We start from the raw sequence: 26,763 nt of genomic DNA on the forward strand, positions 1-26,763 counted from the left end.
TTATTCAGCACTTTCCTTGTACCAGGCACTGTATAGGCAATGGAGGTAGAACAGTGAGTGTAAACAAATTGTCCCTGTTCCCTCCCTCAGGAGGCTTACACTCAAGTTGGGTATAAAAGCTGCAGAAGAAAGGCTGATGATGGTGTTATTATGCACATGACCTTTGACCTCATCTATCTTGGAATATGTTAAACTGTGGAAAAGTGGAACTGTGAGTGAAAAAGCACCGAGCTTGACAGAATCAACCTGTACCATAAATGGGGGAACAGAAAGTATCAGATGCAATGTCACTCACAATGACTTGCTAACATACTTCACTTTTAACCTAATGCATTTCAGTTTGCAAAAAGCCTATGAAACACAGCATGCCATCCATATCAGTGAATAGATGTTCCAGGATTTTAGTTTGAAAAAGAAATCTTTTTAAAATTATTACTGACAACAACAATTACAATAATTATGACTTTTCTTGAATGTTTTATTCTGAATTATATTCCATCAATGCTGTATATAAGTGGTTGTCTGTATTATCTTTGAAGAGAGTTGCTGTGTGTCTAACTTTAAAGTTCATTATTTTTGCTTTTTGCCTTTTCCTTCAAGTAGAGATTTTTTTTTCTTGTCTTCTGTGTTTTCCCAGCAGGAATACTATTTTAAACAGATTGCTCTGTTCATATGTTCTGCCTCTAGAATTGGCATGATTATGGTTGGGCCTTTAATGGGGGAATTATTGGAAGTAAGGAAGGTTTCAGCTTGATATAGCTAAACCTTGTCCTTGACCATTTTACAGTGAGAAATAACTATTTAGATTGTCATTTATCAGACCCTGAGAGTCCAAGCAACAGATTTGTCATAAAAATATTTTTTCAGAAAGAATTATTCAAATTGTTCATTAAATTACTTCCTAGTTAATAAAAGTGAAATGGGTTCATCTTTTGAATAATGTTATTGTAGAAACTAAAAATCCAAAAAGATAAACTCTCTGGTGACAACCTATTGGGAGACTGGACACCTGTGGCTTTATTGATACACAGTGCCTAAAAGTAAACAAAGCATAGTGCAATAAAAGAACTGCCATGCTTACATTTCTGTCTTTTCCAGTTTATTCAGGGACCGGTGTTCATCATCTGCACTGGGTTCTGCTCTTCTCAGTTACACACTTTGACTGTCAGAGCCTAAATATTTATAGAATGAAAGTCCGTGCACCATACCAGTTACAATAGCTAATCTTGTCTTTCTACTGCGATAGAGGACATTTAGACAATGTAAAATTAGATTTTATTTATTATGCCAAAGGATTTTTAGATTCATGGCTATATGCAATGACTTACTTTCAAAATTAACTGATTATTAATGTAGCTCCTGTATTAGAACTATTGCATAGTTTTATTATTATTTGATTTATATGGTCTGTTGTCAACAACAGTAAAAAATCTGTATGCTAATTTTCTAGCCTACAGATATGTATAGCTGTGTTTACGACTCTTTCAGTATAAGGAAAGTCTAAAATATTTTCTGATACTTTAAATCTTGGAAGAGAAAAAAATAAAAGAATTTTAGAGTTGTAGTTTGTGTTAGATATTAAATCGTTTGCCAAATATGACTTATAATGACAATGTTGACAACGTTCTATGGAATTTCAGCACCTCTTTAAGTTAATTTAATTTTTTTTAAATTTTTAATTGTTGAGAGAGAGCATAACTGGGGAAGAGGGGCAGAGAGAGAGGAAGGAAGAAAGACTCTTAAGGAGGCTCCCGGCTCAGTGTGAGCCCAACATGGGGCTCAGTCGAAGCCCCTGGGATCATGACCTGAGCCAAAATCAAGAGTCAGATGCTGAACCAACTGAGCCATCCTGCTCCCCTCAGCACCTCTTTTGGTCTTTACTCAAAACCAAAGCTGTTTCTAAATCTACATGCAGTTCAGATAGCTACCTATGTGTGTGCTTGAGTGATTGAAAATTCCAAGTTACGGGCCCTTGGGATGATTGCATTAATGCACTGTGGTGTGAAGACCACAATTCATTTCAAACCTTTCTCATAGTCACGACTGGAAAGAATATCATGCTTTAATCACATGCTTTAGTTCGTACAAATTAATGTTTTCTCCTCATAGTTCAAAAGAAAATAGCATAAATTTCATGCTCTCACAAATTGACTTTAAACTGTTGATGGATGGCATTTGGAAAGAAGGAAATACTCAGCATTCTCCTATAACATCTTTCTGTTTTTGAACATTGTCATGTATAGCCCAAGGCATTTAGTAAAGCCCCCAGACTATAGTCAGTGATCAAAGAATACGTTAGAAGTGGGGTGTCCATGGGGCTCTCCATGCCATCTTAGGGACCAGACAGTCCAAGGGTCATGGCAGAGGAAGGGCAACATGGCGAATACAGAAGAGCCCGAGTTCAGGTCACCCTATAATTTTACTAGATTTGCAATCTTGGGGAATTTATCTAGTCTTAGTAAGCCTCAGTTTTTTGTGCATCGATGATAATAGAAATGAGAGACAACAATCTTTTTTTTTTTTTTTTTTTTTACAGGGGAACAATAGGATGTTGTAGAGTGTGCCCATTAAATGATAATTATGTGATGTGATAGAAGTTCTAGCTAAAGCTACAATGGCAATCATACTGCAATATATAAATAAATCAATAGGTTATTATCTTTAAAAAGAATTTTTTAAATTTATTTATTTTTGAGAGAGAGAGACAAACAGAGTATGAGCAGGGGAGGGGCAGAGAGAGAGAGGGAGACACAGAATCAGAAGCAGACTCCAGGCTCTGATCTGTCAGTACAGAGCCTGACACGGAGCTCAAACCCACAAACCATGAGACCATGACCTGAACCAAAGTCGGACGCTTAACTGACTGAGCCACCCAGGCACCCTGGTTATATATCTTAAACTTACACGATGTTAAACTTACAATATGTTAAACTTACAATATATCAAATGTATTTCAATTAAAAATTAAATAAAAATTTTAATATGTCAAATATATTTTAACTGAAACTTAAATAAAAAAATATAATGTGATCTCCAGAGGCAGGCCAGCTGGGTTTGAATCCTGGTTCCCTTCATTTGCATGGGACAATTACTTAACCTCTCTAGGCCTTACTTTATTTATTTTAACATTTATTATAGTAATAGTACTGTTTTTTTCTTAGTGTGTTATTGTTAACAAATAAGATTATCCAGGTGAAATATTTAGATTAGAATACCATCTAGAATGGTGTAAGTGCCCAATAAATATTGATGTTTTACTTGTAATTATCATGTGCTCTATGTGGCCTGAAAGTTCGTATTTTAGCCAGATCATACCAGCTGTGTAGAGAAGTGACTATGTGGAGGAAGGCTTACCCTAGAGGCACAGTAAAAGGTCCTCAACTAAGATGGAACAAGTGGGAATATATATAAAGTGAATTGATGGATTTCATGTTATTTTTCAGGTAGGACTGAGAAAATTTGCTCACTAAATATGTAGGAAGTGGGAGAAGTTGATAACCTTTTTGTGCCTAGAGCGATAAAAGGTAGATGATGTTCCTATTAGTAGAGATAAAAAAGGCAGGAGAATAAAGTTTGGAAGGATAAAGATAATGAAAATAGTTTTAGAAAATAGGTATCTGTACCATTTCTTCAAATAAAGTAGTTTAGTACCAGAAAGAAAGAAAAGAAAAGAGAAAAGAAGAAAAGAGATGAGGAGAAAAGAGAAAAGAAAAGAAAAAGTAAAAGAAAAGAAGCGAAAAGAAAAGAAAAGAAGGAAGGAAAGAAGAGACGAAGAAAGAAAGAGGCAGAAAGAAAAATGGGTCCCTATGTCCAGGGCTAATATTACATGACAGTGCAAGAAACGGTAAAAGTTTTTTGGGGGAACATTTACACAAATCTTAGGAATTAGTGAACATGTTTAGAGAATCAGACAGAGCCTCATTTCCTGTCAACCACAACTGCAGTGATTGCTCTTTTGAACAATTTTTTTTAAAATTTTTTTTTCAACGTTTATTTATTTTGGGGACAGAGAGAGACAGAGCATGAATGGGGGAGGGGCAGAGAGAGGGAGACACAGAATCGGAAACAGGCTCCAGGCTCTGAGCCATCAGCCCAGAGCCTGACGCGGGGCTCGAACTCAGGACTGCGAGATCTTGACCTGGCTGAAGTCGGACGCTTAACCGACTGCGCCACCCAGGCGCCCCATCTTTTGAACAATTTAAGATGCACTTGAGAAAGCTGGCAGGGAAGAAAATAGGAATCTTAATTTTTTGCCTTAATATGAATTAATTAAATTAAATAGCTGGTCTTCTCTTACTGCTCATCTAAAGGTACATGGGCTACTTGAATTTACTGATTTTTGAAATGAGTTATTATTTTGGAGAATGGTGTCTGCCTAGAGGACAAAATATTGGGAATAATATTACAGTGAAAATGCAAAAGGGTACTAGGTATCTGGAAGAAAGAAGGAAGGACAGTTAGAGAAATGCAAATGACAACAAGACATTTTGCCTCATTTGCATCATTACTTAGGGTTGAAACTCATAATTTTTCTAAAGGGATTTTTATAGGTCTTTCATTCATTCAACAAATACATCTTAAGTAACCACTATGTTCTGAGCACTTCTAGGAGCTCAAGATACAGTATGAACAAAAGAGTTAAGGGATCTTCCTCAAAGAGCCGGTGTACGCTATTTGGAGGAGAAAAACTAAATTAACAAGTTATCAAAATAAACATTGTAAGTTCAGACTGTGATTGGTAAAAATAAAGGAATTAACAATGAGGCATGATACAAGGTAATGGACGTTCTTACTTTGGTTAAGAACCTCATCTTAGGAGATAATGAAATCATTTTCATGTATACTACAGCGATTGTTAGAAGACACATGGACAGTTTATGGACACAGATTTTAAATTAAGGGATTTTATTTATATTAACTATATAATTTTTTTTAAAAAACAAATGAGAGATATTAGGGTATAGTTCTGTATTTTGGAGAAAAATCCAGTTTAAAGAAGAAACTGATGATGTAGGATAAATGGGGAGTCTCAAAAGTGGAATCATAAGTGGTGAACTGTGATGGGATCCTGAGCACAGAGCAACAGCTTTTAGTAGGAAGTGGACATTTCTTCTACTCCAGAAGAGGGAAGCTGAGTATACTGCATAGATGCAGAAAAAGTAGTAGTTTTCTTGACAGGAACAAGAAAGATCTCTCCCCTGTTCTTGTTTTTGTTTTTCTCTTCTGTTTCTGTTTTATTCCAGCCCAAGTAGGCAGAGACACATTGAAATTGTTTACCATGATGTGTTGCTGATTTCCAAACTTCTAAATACACTTAATTAAAGCTTTTCCCCTGAGTAAGAAATTCATTTTAATGCAAATGCTGACATACTGAGTAGAGTTTACATTTGTATTCAAAGTTGGAAGGAAAATCTCTTGTGTAAACTATTAGTTCTATAAGAAGGCATATACCCAAAATTGAGCAATTTCATGAATCATTGGTCTCTGCTGTTGCACATGAGGACATTTTTTTTTTAGATTATATCTAAAGCACTGCTATGTAGCATTCTAGTCATATTTGTAGGCCTACAGGGAAACATTACATATTTTTTATAAACAAAATATCTTAATGTACGAAAAGAAAACGTTAGGAAACTTCTTTAATAAGAAACAAAATGCAAAATTAGCAAAATTTTACATACTAAAAAATGAGTTCTTAAAAATGTTGTCTTTGCCTAAGTACAAAATTTTGATATACTGGAAAAGCAAACTCATATTTCAATGTAATTCTTTGTCTGATTAACATGGGAAATGTTCTGAGAGCCTGCATCTCATATGTCATTTGAATCAATTGTGATGCTAATTAGTCCAGAAATCTTCAGTACACTAATTCTTAAATCCTATTTCTTAAATATCTAAGCACAGAATATGAATTTCTTTGTGTTTCTGATTTTCCCTAGGACTTAGATAACTTAAAATCTACATTTTCAGCTACCTATGCCATCATTCTTCTTTTCTATTTGTTAACTCCATGCATATAACATTTTGCATAGCAAATTAAAAACAAAAACTAGCATCATGTAAAAATTTTGAAAAATATGGGATCATTCAAACTTTCCAACTTCTATTCCCTAAATCAACTGTTAGCCTGATAAGCTAGGTTCCCTCTCTTTCATTCATTTGTCATTAATTAATTAATTCAACAAATAGTGATACCTAATATGGTGTTATTAGACATACAGAATAAGATAGTAGAGGCCCCTAGCCTAATGTTTATTGGAAAAAATAGACATTTAACTAATAATTTCAACTGTGGTGAGTGCTAATGAAACATAGGGCAACACAAGGTTTTGTGGAAGTACATGGCTAGCCTGGATTTCACAGACCAGAAGAAAGATGGAAACAATCAGATCATGGAAACATGAGCATTGTCCTACCAATCTTTGACCTTACTTTTCAAACATTGCTTTTTACATTTTTGGCTGGGAAATACACTTGTATAATTTTGGAGAATGATGGTATCCTGCTGCTTGGCCTGAGTAGATTAATAACTTAAGTTCATGGAACAAAAATCATCCTGATTTATACATAATTACAGCATATTTAGTCAGTCTGATAATGAAACTTTATCTACAGTTGTCCAAACATCTTGAGTCTAGAAATAGCTGTAGGTCTCCAAACAAATCATTTCTAATTTTTATGTGGTAAATGTAATGACAACTTGAGAACTAGCTTCTAAATGAATAATGTCAGAAGATGTATCAGTGTTTCTAATTTGTACTCTTCTTTTTCATTTGGCAGATAAACATTTTCAATGGAGATGATGAAATCAGTGCAGACAAGGCTGCTTTTATTTAGAAGAAGGAATGAAAAGCATGTTTTTTAAGCTGGTGGATTGGCAAATCGAGTCAAAGGTTTTAAAGGATCTGGCTGCTGCCTGACTGATTTAAAGGTATAGATATCTAGATTTGGAAGACTTAATTTGAAACTATTTTTTAAAATATGAATTGCCTGTATAACAAAGTTTGACAGCTTCCCTTTAATTGGTGTCAAGATACATAAAACTTTTGCACCCTTCCACGTCAGAATAAAATTCTTCATGTGTGATCCCTGGTTAATGAATAGAGTTATATGAAACTGTTTCACATTTTAATGAACTAATATGGATGGTTGGATCTCTGTATGATACATAATACAAGAAATAATCTTGAAATTTATTCGAGGAAGAACGCAGTTTACCAACTGCAGTCCAGGTTTGTCTACTAGAATTAAATAGTTAAGGTCTAGCAAAAACATAATAAATTTGGATGGATTTTTAGTGGATTTCAAGTACCAAAGAGTTCAATTCTTTTCCTTATCCTGTGTAGTAAATTCTATATATGCGATAATTTAAAAATTTTATTTAACTAAAATCTGTGTGTGTATGTGTGTGTTGTATAATCATATTCATGATCAATGGACAGTCACAGGGATTAAAAAGTGTGCATTTAACAAAAAATACAGATTAATTATATTAGTAGACTCACATAATGTTAGAGCTGTCAGTGACAGAGAGAAAATGTAGTCTTAAATTGCTAGTTAGAAACTGAGACCAAGACAGGGCATACCACGATGATGATGTAGGAAAGAAATAGATGTTGGGACTAGAATCTAGGCTTTATTTATTTATTTATTTATTTATTTATTTATTTATTCCGTGACCATTTATTTATTGGGAATCTGTTATGTGCTAAGCACTTTTCATGGAATCTAAAGAAACAAAGATGAATGTGTATTACACTTCCTAGCCTTTTGTCCTATATGCTAGTACTTCCAGATATTCTTATTTCAACTCTTCAACTTCTTTCTAAAAACATTATACACACACTAGAGGGAAAAAAAATAGAAAAAGTAAGGCTCAGAAGACAAATTTGGGAAATCTATAAAAAATAGAACAAAAAGACAAATAGATGGAAAAGAAGAGAAAACTGGAAAACCCTTTCAGGAGATGCACTATCTGAATAAAATGAGTTTCAGAAGGACAGAACAGAGAAAGAAGGAGGAATCATAAAAGTGGATTTCCCAAGACAAAGAACATAAATTTCTTTATGGAAAGAACCTACTGAGCACCCAAGATAATGGATTACATTAAGAATATTATTAGGAAGTTAGGAATAATATTAAGAACAAATATAAAGTTCTACTTGCTCACAAAAAGGTAAATAAAAAGATATATATATATAGTATTAAGAATCAGAATTGTTTCAGAATTCTCAACAGCAATGCTGGAAGGTAGATTGGTAGATTCATATGCTCAATATTCTGAAGGAAAATTAGACCTAACCTAGAGTTCTATACTATTAATCAAGCAGAGACTAGAATAAAGACTTGGAGATGTTCAAAATTTCAAAAAAACATATTTCCCACGTACTGATTCTTTTGACGAAACTGTACTATGTGCTTCACAAATATGAGGTAGCAAACCAAAAATGAGAAAAATGTGGGACACTGGAAATAAGAGATTTAATCAAGGAGAGATGAGAAGAGAATCTCTATGATGATAATGGCAGAGAATAGCATGACTTCCTGCTATAAACATAGAGAGACCTAGCCAGGATTTCAACATGTTCCTGTATGTGTGGATCCATATAGTTTAGAGCCTCATAACCATATCATCTTTTCTCCCGAAAGAGTAGATCAGCAGTCAAAACCAATGAATCCCACTTTTATTGATGACATGCAAAGATGATATTATTTGGGTAAGACAGACTAAGGAGACAATAAAGATTACACTGAAGCCGGCTTCTCTCTTCACTCTCTTCTTAGCAAAAGACTTCAGATTCCTGCAGACTACAATTCAGAAAAATAAAACACAAATTTACCCTAATAAGAGAAATTATCCTCTATATGGCCTATGTTCATGTACGCCTAAACTACCCCTGAAAAATATATAAGAAGCTCATAACAATGATTGCCTCTGGGAGGGAGAAATGGTGGCTGAAGGATCAGTGTATAAGAGAATTACTTTTCGTTCATCACTGGTACTTTAGGATTTTGCACAAAAAGTGTGAATGATCTAGATACAAGGTAAAATTAAAATGACGGCAAGAAAATGACTCCTTCCTTCTGAGCCTTCAGTCTTGTTAAATGTCTCTTTGAGGTGTTTAGAAGCTCAACAGTTCCACATAAGATTCCACAGAAACAGGGTGATGCTAGGCTCTAGGAGAGGAATGGAATGGAGCTACATAGGAGTTAAGTTTTATATACTATTGAAATTAATTGGTATTAATCAAAACTAGGTACTTATAAGTTAAAATGTTAATTGTATTCTTCAGGGCAAGCATCAAAAATATAATTCCAAAATATAGTAAAAGATAAGGGGATTGAAATAGAACACTAGAAAATACCTATTTAACAGTATCAACAACAAAAATCAAGTTGATAATAGAGGAACAGGAATTAGAAAAAGATATGATAGATGGAAAACAAATGGCAAATGTTGGACAAAAATTCTACATGAATTACATTTAATATAAAATTACAAAATTAAGTATAATTATATTTAATATAAAAAGAGTAAGCACTTCATCTAAAGGCAGAAATTTGCAGGATAAATTTTATTTTATTTTATTTATTTTTTTTTTTCAACCTTTATTTATTTTTGGGACAGAGAGAGACAGAGCATGAACGGGGGAGGGGCAGAGAGAGAGGGAGACACAGAATCGGAAACAGGCTCCAGGCTCTGAGCCATCAGCCCAGAGCCTGACGCGGGGCTCGAACTCACAGACCGCGAGATCGTGACCTGGCTGAAGTCGGACGCTTAACCGACTGCGCCACCCAGGCGCCCCTGCAGGATAAATTTTAAAGAATGATCCAAACATGCTGTCTACAAAGTCTCACACACACACACACACACACACACACACACACACACACACACAAATATATATGACATATATAGGTAAAATATAAAAGGATTGAAACAGATATACCAGAAGAATAGTAACCAAACCAAACTGTACTGCTAAGCAAATATCAGAAAAAATATATTTTAAGACAAAAATTTTTACTAGAGACAAATAGATGTTATAATAATAAAATGGTCATTCCATCAAGAATATATAATAATTATAAACATATATGCACCTGAGCACCATGTGAGTAAACTGTCTTGAACATCCTACCCAACTGAGTACCCAAGATGACTGCAGCCTCCCTCAACACTGTGTAAAACAAAATTGTCCAGTAAACTGAAAGAATTGTGAAAAATAATAACTGGCTCTTGTTATTTTAAGTTACTAAAAAACAAAACAAAACAAAAACAAAAACAACATATATGCACCTAACAACAGAAGCTCAAAATACATGAAGCAAAATTGGGCACAACTGAAGGAAGCCATAGACAGTTTTACAATAACATTGGGGTACTTTAATAGCCCCCTTTAATAGCAGAACAACTAGACAGAAAATGAAAAAGAAAATAGAAGATTTGAACAACATTCAACCACTAGAATTAACAGACATCTATAGAATGTTCCACCCAACAGCATAAGAACTTACATTCTTTCCAAGTTCACATGGAACATTATCCAGGATAGACCATATGCTAGTCCATAAAATGGATTACAATAAATTTAGAAGGATATAAACAATATAAAGCATGCTCTCAGGCAACAATGGAATGAAATTTGAAATCATTAACAGAAAAATTTTTGAACTCACAAATATGTGGAAATCAAACAATATATTCCTAAATAACTCATGGATCAAAGAAGAAATCATAAGGAGGATTAGAAACACATTGAGATGAATTAAAATGAAAACACAATATAACAATACTTGATTTTCCTGAGGTACTCTTAAAAAGCAGAATAATTAGACAAAGACATCTAAATAACTACAAAAATTGAGGGAAATTTTAAGTCTGGGGACAGCTCAGGAAGAGCAATGGCACACTGAAACGCTGTGTGAACCTGTACCACTTTTCTGAGTATTTTACATACATAAACTTACTGAGTTCTCACTATTACCACATGAATTAGATACTATGTTATCCCAGTTTACAGAAAAGGAAACGAGGGCACTGAGTGATAAAGATTTTCCAACATAAATTAGAGCCATAATCAGAATCCAAGGAATTTGTGTCAACCATATTAAGTTTTAAATTTAGTTTGGAGGGGCGCCTGGGTGGCGCAGTCGGTTAAGCGTCCGACTTCAGCCAGGTCAAGATCTCGCAGTCCTGAGTTCGAGCCCCGCGTCAGGCTCTGGGCTGATGGCTCAGAGCCTGGAGCCTGTTTCCGATTCTGTGTCTCCCTCTCTCTCTGCCCCTCCCCCGTTCATGCTCTGTCTCTCTCTGTCCCCAAAATAAATAAACGTTGAAAAAAAAATTTTAAAAAAAATAAAAAAAAAATAAATTTAGTTTGGAAATATTTTATCCCTAAATATTTTCAAACTCCATATAGGCCATGATGCTTTTCAAGATTCTTGCAATAGACCTATGGTAAGGAAGAAAATACTGATAGAAAGCAATCTCCACTTTTGCTAAGTATACATGTCCTAGAATTCAGTGAATAAATCCTTAGGTTAATAACTATGGGAATATAACATTAATATTAATGTAAAACTCAAAAGGGCAGGGATTATTGGTGAGGAGATTTTAACAGATGATTAATAAAATTTTAGGAAATGGAGATGGAAGGATTAATGTGATTTAAACTTAGATTTACTCCTTTGCAAATGTCCCTCAAGGAAGAAGTCAATAAGAATTTAGCTGATTTTCCTCTAAAACCTTAGTAAGGCTCAGGAATTGGAAGCACCTTAAAACAGACACACATAGTGGACCTGAAAATTGGGAGGTTATTTGGAAATTTGTCTAAGGAATAGATATACCCACCTCCAAATTTCCCAAACCCAAACAACAGTGTGACTCTCCTTTTGCTGTTCCAGTAGAAGTATGATATTGGAGTTCTTAGTAGCACTATGGAAATCAAAAGAAAATGAACAATTCCTTCAAAATTCTGAAGACAACTTTCAATCTAAAATTGAGATTTTCATTTAGCAATTTTTTTGCACAGCTTTGTACAAACTTTTATTTTGCCTAGACTCTACTATTACACTAAAACTCCAGTAATATTGTAAAATTTTAATATAGTAAACAGGAGGCAAAGTTTTTGAAACATTTTTTTTTTTTTTGCAAAAATTCACTCAACTGTTTTATAATTAAGTACTATGAAACATTTGAAAATATCTCAATTCTACCTTTGTAGTCAATTGATCGTTTGGCTAGATATGTAAAGTTATGCTTTGGAGTCTAAAAAATTAGACTTTATATCAGACCAAAATAGTCACTATCTTATCTGGTCCTCGGTCTGTACATTCTTGTGTGTCAATTGTGATTCAGTGTCCCCTTACTTGGTGTTACTCTGCTCACTCTGCTCCCATAAAATACCTCCTTCCAGGAGTTCCTGTTAATTAAGGTTAAACATCTAAAGGAAGAAAATAGCAACAATAGGTAACAATCCTGACGGATTTCCTCTTAAAAGATCTAGCTGAAATTTAAGCAATAAAGTTATCATGACTTATTTGCATTATAAAGCAGATATTGGTGAGACAACACTATTTCATATAATTACTATAAAAAGTAACCTGGAATCTAAAAATTTCCTTGAAGATTTTTATATTTGTCACTAATAATATGTAAGTTCTCAAAAAATATATCAATAATTTAAAATAATGGTTTTTATGAAATTTGAAAATTTCATATTAAATGTACTTTCATTTATTTATTTATTTATTTATTAATTATTTATTTATTTATTTTTAATGTTTAATTTTGAGAGAGAAACAGAGCATGGGCAGGGGAGGGGCAGAGAGATTAGGGACACACAGAATCTGAAGCAGTCTCCAGGCTCTGAGCTGTCAACACAGAGCCCCATGTGGGGCTCAAACTCATGAACCACGAGATCAGGACCTGAGCAGAAGTCGGATGCTTAACTCATTAAGCCACCCAGGCACCCCTTAAATGTACTTTTAAATGTAAAAATAGTTATTATTTAGTGTAATTTAAAACTGTCTTGTTCCTCTTGTATATATTTATATAGTCAGTGATATAGCCAATCAAATTTTATTGAATTCTTACTAAATACAGTTATTGTCCCCACAGAACTGCAATTGATAGTTGAAAATATATTAATATAATATCCCAATCAAATTTTGGTGGAAGAAACCATAATGTGAATTAAGTCAGTCATGTCCAATTTACAAACTGTAAACTATTTGTTACCCCAGGTTTTAAGAACTTGTGTTAAGTGTTGTTTGGATGAGAAGACTTTATTTAAATAGAAGTTTCTTTTTTTTTTTTTTAATGTTAGAGAGAGACACGAATGGGGTAGAGAGAGCACATGAATGGGGTAGAGGAGGAGAGAGAGAGAAAGAGAGAGGGGCGAGAGAGAGAGAGAGAGAGAGAGAGAGAGAGAGAGAGAGAGAGAGAGAGAGAGAGAGAGAGAGAGAGAATCTTAAGCAGGCTCCATGCTTAGTGCAGAGCCCAACACATTGCTTGATCTCATGATCCTGAAATCATGACTTGAGCCAAAATCAAGACTTGGATGCTCAACGACTGAGCCACTGAGGCACCCCTAGAAATGTCTATTTTTTAATTTTTTTTCAACGTTTATTTATTTTTGGGACAGAGAGAGACAGAGCATGAATGGGGGAGGGGCAAAGAGAGAGGGAGACACAGAATCGGAAACAGGCTCCAGGCTCCGAGCCATCAGCCCAGAGCCTGACGCGGGGCTCGAACTCCCGGACCGCGAGATCGTGACCTGGTTGAAGTCGGACGCTTAACCGACTGCGCCACCCAGGCGCCGCAAAATTTCTATTTTTTAAGAACAAAGTTTTGATCACTGTGCTCTATTTAGATAGTCCCTCTTAAACCCACCTCCATTTCCCCATATGTATTGGTGAAGAAAAGACAAACTCCTTGCAGTAGTATTGGGAAACATCTAAGAAAGAATCGGTGACACTGTATTTTACAGGAGATGCTTCTTCTCTAACAAGTATTTATAGAATATGAAATCTGAGAAAATTATCACCCAATTTTCCTCTTCTGGAGGCATGTTCTAAATGATAGGAGTCTGTATATCCATGAGGTTTGCTGACATTTTTTATTTGATCCAGAATCTGTATTCTTTCTCAAAGAAAGCATAATAAGCAGCACAATATATTTTGTGCTACTTACTTAACATCTAAATTAAGGTGGATGTTTTAAGATTATTTTCAGAGAGAAGGTGTATAGTTCAAATTATTTGGCTGTATTTTACAGTGTTGTTACAAAATTGTCAAACAATGGCTGGGCTCCAGTATAGTTCTCAGTTCCTGTGTTCCATTGGGACACTGGTCTTAAATCCAATGTTTCCTCTTATTCCAAACATAAAAACAAACAAACAAGCAAACAAATAAGCAAGTGGATAAGTAAATGAAAATATTTTAAAAGCCAGCTCTTTTCTCCCTCATCCATATTAATTCTCTTCTAGCTAAATATACTTCCTAGAAGTGATTTTTATGTTTCTTAGAAACTCTCTATGCAGATATCCACACTAGTATAGAGACAACTATTCCTTCTAGATCTCATACATTTTCCATTTGAAGTATTATTTATTTTCGTATGTCACTCTGAGTTTATCCATTCTCCTAGATATGTACTCTTCCGGTGCATTTGAGCATCATAGGAAAATAAATCTTACTCTTGATAATGGTAGCCTGGTCATTGAGTCACAGAAAGCTATTATTCCTACAATTTTTCAATAGTGAGTAGATTCTATAGGGGTAGAATGTTAAGATGTAAGTACACTGTTTTTCTATACTCAAATTACATCCCTCTTATCATAGAAATTGACCAGGAAGTGTGCTGCTGACTTTTCAGAATACATGTACATATAGTCCATTAAGTTATTATATATATAACTTTGGTCAAAAAAGCATACTGTGAAATGTTGCCTTTGTTTAAACTCCCACTATTTCACTATACAGCTTTAAGATTCAACTTCTTTATTGCCCTCTGGTGGTGGGCTCTGTGAACTGCCTATTTAGAGGTCTGATAACCTTATTCACGTAACTAAGTAGGTATTCAATTCCTCAGGTACAAGCTAAAAAGTAGATATTGGGAAACATTCAAATTTATTGAAACTGACTAAGGAGGTCAATGACTTGATTGTTAGTTCAAAAATATGAAATATTGATTCTCCTTTTGTCAAATAATATTGCATGAAGAGAATACGAATACTTGTTTGCTTTGGAATAAAAAACAGTAATTAAAGATTTTCTTCATTTGGACCATGCCTTCTCTGAAAATACAGAGTTCAATTAGGAGTTGGACTTTCCAAAATATTCTTTTAAAAATAAAACTCCACAAGTAATTTCAAATTATAATTTAAGTTTATCTTAAATTTAAATATTTATATCTATATTGATTTAAATGTGATACACTATATAGTTTCAGGTGATTCCATCCTTCATATCTTCTCCCCCCTTCAACAAATAGGATACATACTGAGTGCCTAATACGAGTTAAGGAACTCTGTATGAAATTGTGATGTTGGTAAAGCTTAGCAGAAAGGATTGCAGCCTGTGTGTTGATGAATTTTCCCTAGGAGTGTAGAAGATGGTAGGTGGGGAAGGGTCAGACATGTCTCTGTGCTCCCCAAATTTTCTCTGTCAACTATCAACCTCTTATATTAGAAATAACTTCCCTTGTTAGAAAGGGTTTTGAGACGGTAAATGTTTTCTATTAAAATGTAAGTATTTTCAGGAGTACCTGAGTGGCTCAGTTGGTTAAGCTTCTGGTTCTTGATCTCAGGGTCATGAGTTCAAGCCCTGCATTGGGCTCTGTGCTGTGTGAAGCCTACTTAAAAAAAAGTATTTTCAAAGTCTGTAAAATATAGGGTATTATGTAGTTTCCTTAGTATAGCTGATTTTCAACAGAACAGACTGGGGACTGTATCTATGGATGTGTATGTGCATGTGTGTGTCTACGGAGGATACAAAAGACACCTTGGACAAGAAATAGTACTGGTATATGACAAGGAAAAGAACATAAAAGACAAATTTCATCTACTTAAGTTACCCCCTGGCTGGGGAAAGTCTTACTTTTCCACCATCCTTTGCTAATATATTTAGTAAATGCCCAGGGTCCTTAGCTACCTCTGTAAGTTTTACAAGCCTGTCAATATCCCATGTGCAGGGGATGGAGCCTCGAAATTTTGCCCATATAGTTTTTCTTTCCCTCAGAGTTTTCCTCTGAGCTATGTAGTGGGGTAGGTTTTTGGTGAAAATCTGTGCTCATTTGTTAAATAGAAACTACTTTTATAGTTTAAATAAATAAATGGTATTTTGAGCCAATTGCAGAGTACCTCTGGCTTCCTCATAACAGATACTTTAGGACAAGTAGGTCATTTATATTCCCTTAAATCAGAGTACAAAGTTATTGAGCAATTCTAGTTCAAACCTTGTAGTCACAAAATGTGGAAAGAGATATCCTGCATTCTGTCATCATCTGCTTATTCTCTTACACAGACACCAAAAACTCTTTCACTGAAGTCGAAAGAAGAATAATACTCAAACAAAGTCTGTGTTTAAAGTCTGTGTCTTGTTTTTATTTTTCCCAGGCATAAAGTAGGTAACTGTTCGATGTTCTCATGATAAATATTAAAAATCTAAAAGATGTTTTATTTACTAAAGGTCATAAAATTCCAACTTTTCTTTTGGTAGAGAGATTTATGATGAAAAGTTTGGAAACTTCTGTTCTATATTAATTTTCCTGATTTGAGACTGCAGAGAACAGCATTTAGATGGAAAAAGTTGCCAAGAGGACCATAAGTAAAGGCATTTATGCGTTCTTTCTTATAATTTCATTTATTAGTTTCCAACATCTAACTTTGAAAAGCTGCCTGAGGCTACGCAGCATGTACAACAGGGATCACAGCTGTGCTGCCCCCACCCTCTCCCTGCAGATGGGAATAGAGTGTGCCTAGCAGTACCGGCACAGGCCCGCATTTCTCTGTCCACCCTTGGTACTTCTCAGGACAGGGGCTTTTCTCCATCAGCTTCATCCTGCTCCACTTGACTCCTTTTCCCTCCAGTATTATAGAAATATAATTCACATTTAACACTGAGTAAGTTTAAGGTGTGCAGTGTGATGATTTGATACATGCATGTACTGAAAAATGATTACCACAAATAAAGTTAGTTAACAAATCCATCACCTCACGTAATTACATTGTGTGTGCGTGTGTGTGTGTGTGTGTGTGTGTGTGTGTGTGTGTGTGTGTGTATGATGAGAACATTTAAGATCTCTCTTAGCAACTTTCAATTGTACAATATTGTTAATTAGAGTCACTATGCTGTACATTAAATCCCTGGAACTGGGGCACCTGGGTGGCTTAGTTGTTGAGTGTCTGACTTTGGTTCGGGTCATGATCTCACGGCTCATGGGTTCGAGCCCCACATCAAGTCTGTGCTGATAGCTCAGAGCCTGGAGCCTGCTATGGATTCTGTGTCTCTTCTTTCTGCCCATCCCTCACTCATGCTGTGTCTCTCTCTGTCTTTCAAAAGTATATGAATGTTTAAAATTTTTTTTAAATTAATAAATCCCAAAACGTATTCTTCTTATAACTAGACATTTGTACCTTTTGACGAATATCTCATCTCCTCCACCCCTAGCCTCTGGCAACCACTATTCCATTCCTTGAGTTAGCGTAAGTGAAATTCCACATATAAGTGAGTCATACAGTATTTGTCTTTCTCTGTCTGACTTATTTCACTTAGCATAATGCCCTTAAGCTTCATGTATGTTGTCACAAATGGCAGGATTTCCTTTTTTTATGACTGAATAATGTTCATATATATGATATATGTATATATCTCACATCTTCTTCATTCATTCATCATTAATGAACACTATTAATTATAGAAACTCTGTCAACTCCTACAAGTGACTAAGGTAACAACACACAAAATCTGGGTGCTGTTACAATAGAGAAAATTTCCCAATGGTAGCAGTAGATCCTGGCTCTAGATAGGCTACACCCCACAGGCAGAAAGGCTGGCCGTATTTTGGGAGTAGCTGGTTTGAATATGAGTCAAACAAATCAAATAATTGGTTGATATGTCACTAGGACAAAGTCTATCATCTATTTTAGGCATCTTACCATAGATATGAAGTGAGAATAAATGGAAAAGAAGGCATCTAAAGCAAAAGGTTATCATGAAACCAGTTCTTTTTATTCTATAGAAGGGAGAATATACAATCTCACCTCAGAACCTGAAATCAAACAATGACATGTAACAGCTTGTGTAGGATATAATTGTAGCAGGAAAAATACAAGCAGAAAGCACAGGAGAAAAAAGTGCCATTTTGTATGGGAATAAATAGCTTGGAATATCTCAATGGCCTCCTAAAAACAAGCTTGGGTTTCAATATAGTATAATAATTAATATTCATTCTTAAGAAAATAAAACTGTACTTTTGCTTTCTTTTAGAAAGTGCTGGAAAGGCAACTATATTTGACAAATTTTCATAAATAAAGAAATTTACCACACTTAAATGTTTTATCTACTAATTAAAAAAATCTTTCCTACAGAATATCATTTTCTGATGAAATAGGGGGAAAAGAAGGTGCTAGGGGGTGAAGAAGTATGGGGTAAGTATAAAATTTCCTCTCCTCCTTTTTTACCTGAAAATATTTTTCCAAGCCTAAAGAAGTAGTAAAATCCTGCATCTGAGATTGAATGAAAGTTTTAATAGACACATCTTATATATATGCAATTCGATTTACACAGTTATTTCAATGTACTGACTGGGCTGCTTGCTTTATTTTTTTTATTTATTATTTTTTTTTTAAGTTTTTTTTCAACGTTTATTTATTTTTTTTGGGACAGAGAGAGACAGAGCATGAACGGGGGAGGGGCAGAGAGAGAGGGAGCCACAGAATCGGAAACAGGCTCCAGGCTCTGAGCCATCAGCCCAGAGCCCGACGCGGGGCTCGAACTCCCGGACCGCGAGATCATGACCTGGCTGAAGTCGGTCGCCTAACCAACTGCGCCACCCAGGCGCCCTTGGGCTGCTTGCTTTAAACGGAGACTCCTCTAAACAAAGCTCTTGAAGAAACTAACAATGTGTGAACCAACTTGTTTGTTCTGTGTGTCACTTGGCTGCAACAGTAGACTAAATTGCTCTTTTAACCACATTGTTTGTACCCCTTGTAGTATCTGGAATCATTCCTGAAACTAGAGAAGGGGGCTCAGGAAGCTGAAAGAGACAAAATATCTAACTATTGTTTCTTTGCAGAATTACAAAGGTCAGGTAGCAGGTTCATTTCTGATGGTTTTAAAGAGAAAAGCTAAGGGGTTCCTGGATGGCTCAGTCACTTCAGCGTCAGACTTCATTCAGTTTAGGTCATGATTTTGTGGTCCATGGGTTCAGGCCCCACATGGGGCTCTGTGCTGGCTGACAGCTCAGAACCTGGAGCCTGCTTCAGATTCTGTGTCTCCCTCTTTCTCTTTGCCCCTCCTCCACTCACTCTCTATCTCTGAAAAATGAATAAACGTTAAAAAACTTTTTTAAAAGGATGAACTATGGCGTCTAGTCCACTTTGGAATTCGTATCCCCGTTCTTGTGTGTTTTCAATGCTAGTCCACCTTGAGTGGATCACGAGAGATGATTTCTCAGCATTAGCCAGTGGTTTTCTAATTCTGATCTTAGTTTGTCCTAGTGATGTAACATTGATGAGGGATCTTGAAATTGTTAAATGCTGCAAAAGGTCTTGATTTTGTAATGATACCAAACTGTGGAAAATAAAAGGAGGATTGGTGAATTTTTGATAAATTATAATAGTTCTAATTGATTTTCATAAGAAAAAATAGGGAATGGATTATTTAGGAATCTGAATGAATATCTCACCTATTCCTATTAAAACTACAGGTTAGTTGAGATAAAAAATTTTAGGTATAAATTTTGGTAATAAAATTCGTTATGACTCTTTGCTTAATCATGAATTTAAGTGGTGACCGGTTCACCAGTTTGCAGTCAATAAGGTTGGCCAATGGGATAATTCACTTTGTAGTCTGGGACATCCAGCCCTATCTTCATTCTCTTGTTTATGCTCTATCTCATGTATTTTAGTAGTAATAGTAGTAGTAGTAGTGGACAGTTATTATTAGATAGAATTGAGTTGTTTCTATAATTTTTTATAGTCAAACATATACTAAGTAATACAGATTTTGAAAGCACTCGTGTTTAGGATGGGGAGACCAAAAGTGAATTCAGTGTTTATAATACTAGTAGCTGCCCTTCAAGGAGCCTGTGGTTTATTTGCGAAGAAGTGACATATGCAATAATCTGAGGTATTGAATAAATAAGTAAGTCTAAGGGCAGAGGTTCCTGAGAGTGAGTTGAGTATGGAGGAAGCAAGCTAAAATAACCCATTTCAAATCCTGGCATTATAATGATTTGCAGGTCTCCTCACACCTTTTCCTGACAGCATAGACAAAGCAAACGAGACTGGAGAATATGCTACAATGGCCCAAATAGATTTAATGTCATTTTAGCTGATTATTTTTAGGCTTTGAGTATATGATAATTCAAATCTACCTAAATAATAGGTTGACTTTAACACTGAAAATTCAAAAAAGAAACTGCTGCAAAAGTATACACAATAGTAACAACTAGTTTTTGGAAGAATATAATTTTTTTTTTTTTTTTTTTTGCCATATACTAGTATTACATAACCTGCCCCAGACCTAGGAACAGCCTTTACTCTGACTGGTTATCAGACTTTGTTGTCTTCTAGCTAAGACTGAAACCTTTTTTTAAAAATTACTTTTGTAGATTTTATCACCAAAGACCTCAGAGCAACCTGAGTGCCAGAGTTCTGGACTTGGACAGGTAAGGCAGAATTATGATTAGAATTCTTGGTCAGGGAAGAAGGCTCCTGATTTAAGAATAGTTTTCTTCCTCTTGAAAGCTCAGGAGAACACATTTAATCCATCTACATTTATGAAAAATTTAGTACAGAGAATCTCAAACATCTACATAAGTAGGAAGAAACAAATGGAAACCCTCACCATTAGTCTCATCAAATATCAATTGCTGGCTATTTTCTCTATGCCGCCCCTTACTACCACCATCATAATTCCCAGCAATTTTGAAGCAAATTCTAGATTTTCTTTTCTCAGTAAAAATTTTAATATATCTATTTCTAAAATGTAATAACTGCCCCTTTCAAACCCAAGTATAAAGTCATCATCATATACCCCCCAATTAACAATAATTCCTTAATATTAACAAATAACCGGTCAGTTCACATTTCTTTGATTGTCCTATAAATATATATGTTTTTTAATTTTAATGACCATTATTTCTTTTATTAATGATCCAGACACAATTTTTCTTTCTTTTTTCTTTAATTATTTTATTTTTTACAATTTATTTTAAGTTATAAGTTTAAGAGAACTTCATTTGTTCATATTTCCTTGAATTTTTTTGTCTGCCACTGAATCAAAAGCATTCATCCTGCATGGTTCTCAACTGTCTGTATTGTGTCCATTGTATACCCTTCATGCCTATACATTTATCATGTTCTTTGACCCATGTGTTTACTGTCAATTGGTAGATAGATCTAGAGCATTGAAAAAATTCAGGTTTGATTTTTTGGTAGGTCTACTTCATAGGTGATGTTCATTAATTCCAAAATGAGTTATAAAGTGTCTGCTTGTCTTATTGTGATGTTGCAACCATCAATTATTCCTGCCTAGACCCATTAATTTATTATGGGTACCAAGTGGTGATGTTCTGCTAATTATATTATTATTTTTTAATTAATATATTTATTTTGGGGGGGAGACGGGGAGAGAGAGAGAGAGAGAGAGAGAGAGAGAGAGAGAACAAGCAGGGGAGAAATGGAGAGAGGGAGAGAGAGAGGGAGAGGGAGAATCACAAGCAGGGCCTGCATATTCAGTGAGGAGCCTGATGCGGGGCTCGATCTCTTGAACCAGGAAATCATGACCTGAAAGGAAACCAAGACTTGGACCCCTCACTGACTGGGTCAATCAGGTGCCCCTTTACTAATTATATTATTATTATTCATTTTTAGCTGGAATATTCATTTCATCAACTATTTGGTTGCCCTGAGTCACAGTTTAATTTGAAAAGGCAGAATAAATGTTTCTTTTATTTTATTTACCAATTTTGCAAAAAAAAACAAAAGAAAAAAAAAGACTCCAGAGTATATTTCAAAGATGATCTGTTAGGTATTTTATTTCCTTGTTGTTGTTTTCATTGATGCTATTGTAATTATCAGTGCACAGATTGTGCCCGACCATATTCAGATTGGCTCCTGAGTCATTTTGACACATCCCAGTAGTCTTTGATAGTCTTCCCTACTCTCTGGTATGACAAGATGTAATAGGAACAACTTGTTCTCCTGTGCTGGTTCTGAAATCAGCCATTTCTCCAAGGAGACATTATCCATTGTATTTATTCAAAGTTGTGTTCCTTCTAGTTTAATCTTCATTCAAGAAATGATTTTTTAAACATAGTATTTATTGAATTCTTTCACTTTTTCAAATCTTCCAATTCTCCAAATGCTTCATTTTATCTTGTAATTGTCTTTTTATGTTTTTTTAAAATAAATAGTTTCTATCACTTTTTAAATTTCTTTTACTTTTCAAAAAACACTAGGCAACACATTTTGTTTTGTGGGTCTTTTTCTCAGCCTCTCAGGGTCTGCTGAGACTTTCTTACCTTTATTTTCCTTTTTATTTCCTACGAACTTTCTGTGGGATTTTACTGGAATATTTTTCTTTTCCTCATTCTAAAATGAAATAAATTTCCATTTTAGGAGAGAAGCATAGGTCAGAATATATTTTCTAGCTTCACAATTCCAGTGATCACTGCCTTCTGTTATTTTCATGACAAGATTCAAAAAAATTCTAAAATTTTCCTCCTCAGCCCTCCAACTTTGATTTTTCAGGTTCTCTTCTTTTCTGCCCTGTTGAGCCTGGGGATTTGTTCTAGAAGGGTGGTTGGTTTGATATGTGTCAAGGTTTCGCAGGCTCCAGAACACATCTGTAGCCTCAGAATATCTCAAAGTTCTTGCACACATTTGCAAATTGGAGGCTGCAAGGTCTACTGCTAGTTTCTGCTGCTGTTCTCTGTGAGTTTGTGATGGCAATCGTAGGAATCTCTGGCTCTTCTAAATATAAAATCAGCTTTCTCTTCCTTCAACTTCTTTCTTCTTTTAGATACCACATGTGGGTCATTTTGCTCTTGTGGATTTGTCCCTCCCTGGTTGTACGTTGCAGTTCACGTGGGCACCTTATCATAGATGTTGTCTGTGAGTTTTGGGGCTTGCTTTGCCAGATGCTTTTTCTTTTCTTGTTAGTGTGTGTCTTTAGGGAAGGGGTAGGATATTCAGAGATAAAAAACCTTCTCTGTAGCTGCTGTCATTTCCCCAGAGACCTCTGCAATTCGTATTTAAAACAAAATTATGGGAGTCATTATCCTGATCATAATTATATTGTATCTATATCCTTTTCTAGGCTTCATGTTCCACATAGACCCCCCCCTCCCCCCACTGTAGTATACTGAGTGATTGGATAATGTTGAAGTTTGGGGCCCTCTTTCTGTACCGCCCTCCTCCTAAACATGGCAATCTTAAACTCTACGCTGTTTTCTTCACTGTTAAGGAATTTAGAAAATAAAGAGAAGCATAGGTTTACTGGCTGAAAGTGGATTAATGTATTATTTTTCTTAGGTAAAATGTTATAAGACTCTCTAGGCTGAAATTTCCTTGAATCATATTGCAAAGATGAGTGCCCACTTAAAGCACACTAAGACCTGAATCCAAGGAGTAAAACATTTTTTAGAGCCTTCAAATTTGCAAACTTAGTGCAATTCTGCATTACTTCTTAAGGTAACTGAAAAAAAATAATTTTGTGATAAAGTAAAAGTTGATTTTATGAAATAATATTATTTTCAAAGGGTATATGTATATATACACACACACATGCTCAGTGGGTCTTTGAACAACATAGGTTTGAACTGTGGAGGTCCACTTTTACATTGATTTTTTTCAATATGGTACAATACTATAAATATATTTTCTCTTATGATTTTCTTAACATTTGCTTTTTTCTAGCTTACTTTATTGTAAGAAGACAGTATATTTTATATATAAATATAAATATAAATATATATAAAAAAATATATATATAAAACATACAAAATATATGTTGACTCTTTATGCTATTGGTAAGACATCTGCTCAATACTAGACTATTATTGGTTAAGTTTTTTGGAGTCAAAAGTTATAAATGGATTTTAAACTGTGCAGGGGGTTGACATTCCTAATCTCACATTGTTCAAGAGTCAGCTGTGTATATCATTACATATCTGTATCTGGGGGTGGGGAGAGGAAAAGTGTTAAGGCTCTATCAGTTGTTATCTCTTTTTCTAGAATATGGAAACATTTGAAGAGAAATGTAGCATAAAATAAGATGATAATCTAATAATGAATATAGTTGTAGCTATTGCTATGCAATGAACCAATCCTAAAATGCTTATGGTTTAAACAGCAATCATTTCATCTCCTCACAATTATGGATCAGCAATGTGGGCTGGATCCCTTGGTTGGATCTATGTTGCTTTCATCTGAGGTCACTCATAAAGTTGACATCATCTGGTTACTTGGCTGAGATGGTTGCTTTCACATGTCTGATCACTGGTGCTGGCTGTTGGCTTGGGCAGGTGTCTCCATTACGCTGGCCAGCCTTTTTCACATGGCAGGTTTCCATAAGGAGAATCTTGATGCACAAGTACTTTCCAGCTCTTGATATGCTACTGGTCAAAAGCAAGTCACATGAGCAAGCCCAGGTCAGTGTGGGAAGGAACTACACAGGGTAAGGAAATAGTGAGACATGGTGCATTGGGACCAATAGTCTAACAACCTACTACAATAATTATATAAAGGAAACCATTCTGAAGGCAGATGATAAAAAAAATACATGTAAGTGGGAGAGTGGTGTAGGTGGGAGTAAGAGGCAATAATCAAAGCATCACTCTTTTTTCCCTTCAATTTTCATGCTCTTTGACTCTGCTCATTTTTAGAATAAATTATGACTTACTCTTCATAAATTTGTTACCTTATTTTTCTCAAAGAAATATTGATCTCACTTTTATCTGCTATCCCACAGAAATGCACTAGAAAACAATTTCCTATGTAAAATATTTCACAAAGTGTAATATTATGTACCCAGTACAATTAACAGGTATTAAGAATCACATTTCATCATAGCTTAAATAATATCATTCCTCCCCTGAAACTTAAGATAAGATTCTCACTGATTCCTGATGGGTTATTTTCTTCAATAACAAGAGCTGACTTAAGGCCATTTCTTCCTAGTGCATAGAGGTCCATGTTTGACTGCTCTTTGATCCTCATTCACATTATCTTTGGTGAACCTGATGATCACCCCCCCTGGCTCAGGCCACCAGTATTGCTCCTGATGAAAGTTAACAGTGTTGGCCACATTAAGTCTTACACAGCAAATTGCTGACTTCTGGGGTTTCCTATCAGCTTTACCAGATATTTCACAGCAATTGTTGGACAAGGAAGGCTATAAGCAAGAAAGGTAAACAAGTGTTAAAGCGTTTTAGCATCTAACTGAAATTTTTTATCTACCATAATCTTATGGAATAAGTATAAAAGTTACTTATAGCTTAGGTAGTGAGAACTTGGGAAAATTTTGGAAGCATCTATATTCATCAGTTATTTCAGGAGTTGGATATTCCCTGGTAACTCAGGATCCTTTTTACCTGGAACAGGGAGCTCTTTCTGTGTTGAAGTGGTTTTACCTTTTTCCAAGGCATTTTTAGTTTTCTCTATTAGAAATTATCAACTTACACTAAGCCATTTAGTCAAGGAAGAGTTAGAGGAGTCATGAGAAAATACTGTTTTGTAAAGCACAAAAGACAGCGATAATATTCCCTAATTGCATTTGCCTCTCACCACCACCTCCTTCGTGAAATGCATCAGCATCTGACTGGTCTCTGTGCCCCACTAATTGGACGGAGCTGCACTGGCATTCTTAGAAAGCACTGATGGTCACTTAGGAAACTGTAGGTAGAGCTTGTGTAGCCAAAGTTCTCAGGAAAGAAACAAATAGCCTTAATAAAATATGCTTACTGTTTTTCTTAGTTAACATTTATTCTCTGTAAGAGATTGGTATCTGGTTTGACAGGGAGTAGTCTAACTCTGTATTTGCCCAAATAAAATCAAGGTTAACATATCTCAGCTTTTCATCCTACTGGAATTAATGTATACAATTTAAAGTTATTTTTTTTTTAATTGCTACTGGTTAGAATGCCTGAAGCCTATTAACTGAGCTAGTTAAGGTACAGTGTTAATAGGGATATTTTTCTCTTTTTCTACCACAGGATGGTGAAGTGTGCCCCATTTTCCACAATAGAGTCAAATGAAAAAGTATAAACCTGTCACCACTAAGCCATGAGACAGGTACAAATGTTTCTCTCCAGAGTTAACATTGATGAGAATCTTTGTGGAAAAGAGTCTCCTCTTTTTGTAGAAATGTAGTAAGATAGAAGTTGTATTCTCAATTCCACTACTAGGAGAATAATTTCATAGTCAATACCAATGTTTTTATTGCTCTTTTAATAACATATGCAGTGTTTACAATTAAAAGAAGGTTAAAAAAAAAGTAGGAGGCTTTCAATGCAATCTATCAAGGAGCATT

At 35.1% G+C, this 26,763-nt stretch overlaps 1 long non-coding RNA gene across 1 annotated transcript in view; it reads left to right on the plus strand.

Annotated features, from left to right (window-relative positions):
* Positions 1 to 26,763, plus strand: part of LOC121038092 (uncharacterized) — a 261,574-nt gene that overhangs the window by 225,980 nt on the left and 8,831 nt on the right. The window contains exons 3-5 of the long non-coding RNA XR_005794144.1: positions 6,781 to 6,931; positions 18,594 to 18,653; positions 20,840 to 20,896. This is a non-coding gene — a long non-coding RNA (uncharacterized LOC121038092). The remainder of the gene's footprint in view (positions 1 to 6,780; positions 6,932 to 18,593; positions 18,654 to 20,839; positions 20,897 to 26,763) is intronic.

Source organism: Herpailurus yagouaroundi, unplaced genomic scaffold, assembly GCF_014898765.1.
Source record: "Herpailurus yagouaroundi ecotype Mexico unplaced genomic scaffold, PumYag 165, whole genome shotgun sequence".
NCBI lineage: Eukaryota > Metazoa > Chordata > Mammalia > Carnivora > Felidae > Herpailurus > Herpailurus yagouaroundi.